Raw genomic sequence first — 2,766 nt, 5'->3', positions numbered from 1 at the left:
ATTTTTTGTTTATATATCAATTGTTGATCGAAAAATATTCAAACGTGTTTGAAGGTTCTTGTCAATACTCCCGATGAGGAAAAAATTCACAAAAATATTTTGCCACTATAAACTGGCTTAGACCACTAAACATGTCGTTTAGAATGGTTGAATCGTGTTCTAGATATCACAATTTCTACAAAAAGTGAAAATGACAAGCTAAGCGTTTGAGATAATAAATTATGAATATTCGTATTTAAGAGTTTTCCGATGTAAGAATATTAAGAGGTATTCTGCCTATAGGTGGGAATTTCAAATAAATAAATGATTCTCCGATACTATATTCCGATCGAATGTATTTCTATTATTATTTTTTTTTTTTTTGAAAAAATGGAATAATATACTCTGTCACATCCGAGGCCAATAGGTATCAGAGATATAAGAATACAATCATAACATATATACATACAAACTAAAAATAAAAAGTAAATAAATAATAATAAAAAAGTATAAACTAAAATGGATAAAATAAAATTATAAATACACATCATACATAAACATAGGTGGATAACTGAGTTAAATAATATAAAAAACAAAACAAAGGTAATTATTAACTAATTATTAGTAATTATTATAATTAAAAAACAGAGGTAAATAATTAAAATAAATTAATTAAAATCTTGAACCCAAGGGGAGGAAAAAGTTAGTTTTCACCCCAAATTTTAGATTAATTTAATCAAAACTATGCATAATTACTAGTAAAAATTAGGGCTAATAAAATATGGCGAATGTTTCAAAACTTTAAAAAAAAATAATTTTTCATTCGGAGCTTCATATCGTTAAAATTACCCTCAACACTAGAAAACCTCATAGAACATTATTTAAATTAAAGTAAATTTATTAAAATATGAGACCTAACAGAGCTCATATTCAATAGATCCCAAGATACAGTTTTTTAAAATACAACATTTTATGGAACAATAATAAAAAATCACTAGTTAGTGAATTTATTGTGGGAAATCTATATCTCAAGCACCATGAGACGTACAGATGTATTAGCACTCTAATTGAAGCTTAATGTATTATAATGTAGTTTATGACATTTATCTTTGTAGGAGTAGTAGTTTATATGATATTTGCTAAAATAAATTGATTTTGACAAAATTTCAAGTGCAAACTTTATATTCAAGTTAGAATATCATGTAAACTACTTTATAGTACATTAAACTAGCTTTACTTTGAGTGCTAGTAGAAATCTGTACCTCTAATCGTTTTTAAGATAAAAATAAGAGATAAAAATTTCCCACAATTAATTGAAGTCTGCGGACCACTAAGCGACATTGCGATAATGTATTTAAAAAATAATAACATGGTGAAATCGGAATTATCAGATAATTATTTAAGGAATATTTACATTCTGCCAAGGGAACCCTGAGCCCATGCCACCGAAATGTGGATGTCATGACTCCAGAATTCCAACACTTCTCTCCAAGTCGGCTCATTGCTATTGAGATGGATGTCTATAGCTTGATTTTATAAAACAATGGACGAAGGATTGAAAGTCAATCTTCCCGGTTAAGAAACTGACGTTAAGAAAATGACCTTGCTAAAACAGAGTGCAGTGTATAAATCTATTTATGAGGCTTAGATGACGGTTTGGAGTAAGAGCCGTACAAATGTAAATTATTTATTTAATCGTTTTCAGCAATTGCTTTAACTCGAATAGGTTCCTTCATAATAAAGGAAACAATAACCCAGCGGCCACCAATAAATGTCATGACTCGAACCTTTGCAAAGCCGACATGTTTTGTCATCTAAAGAAATTGTCCTCTTCGAAAATGAGGGTCGTGACTTTGGGAACAAACTGCGTTCGCAATTCACGTCATCTTCCACTACCGCTATGTAAAGCTTACGTCGATACAAATAATGGATACTAACTTAATCCTTGGAACAATATGGATCAGGATTAGATGAGAGTATATAACATATTTCTTAGATCAGCAAGAATATTCTGTATTAACTTCTATTGTATGTCGTACCCTGTTATTCGTTACTAACAGGATATGCTATAGAGTGGTTCGCAAACTGGGCGCTGCTAGCGAATTACTATATTTTTTTTGAATATATACATTTATTACTTCTATAACTATTGTTGGGGCCACAACAAGGCCACACCAGCCTGGTTATCATAGGGAGACTCTAAAACTATGTCCAGATTAAGCTGAGTTCTACGCATTGTTAATTTGAGGTTTTAAACATTGTGTTCATAGAGGATGAAAAGAGAAATAGAAATTGAGACTTAAATATTTCTAAAAAAAAAAGAGGAAACAATGAAGATATGAAATAATAGGAGGGAGAGGGAGGGAGAGAGAAAGAATGGGAGAGAGAGAGAGAGAGAGAGAGAGAGAGAGAGTGGGAGAGAGAGAGATTTTATTGTTCATGAATTATTTACAATTTTACAATAAGCCATGATGCTCTGAGACTACAGTGTCTCATTGAGCAATTTAAATATTCACGTTTCTGGGTTTTTTGAAAACAAGTACAACAGATAACTTAAAAAGAAAAGAATATTTTTAAACGTGTTAACTTCTTAAAAAAAAATAAGAAATAGATAAAATAAGAAGAAAAGAAAAGACTAATGATATAATTAGAAAGAAATGAAAATGTATGCTCTCTGGAAATATTAGGTACATAAAATGATACTATAAATACAAGTTAATTACAGAATAAAATCCTTCTTAAACAAAAAAACAAAATTAAAATAAAATAAGAAAGAGATTAAAAATA

The sequence above is a fragment of the Halyomorpha halys genome, unplaced genomic scaffold, assembly GCF_000696795.3.
Source record: "Halyomorpha halys isolate HHAL.00 unplaced genomic scaffold, Hhal_1.1 Scaffold719.1, whole genome shotgun sequence".
Lineage (NCBI taxonomy): Eukaryota > Metazoa > Arthropoda > Insecta > Hemiptera > Pentatomidae > Halyomorpha > Halyomorpha halys.
The sequence above is the reverse complement of the archived record's forward strand: the minus strand, read 5'-3'. Positions refer to the sequence as shown.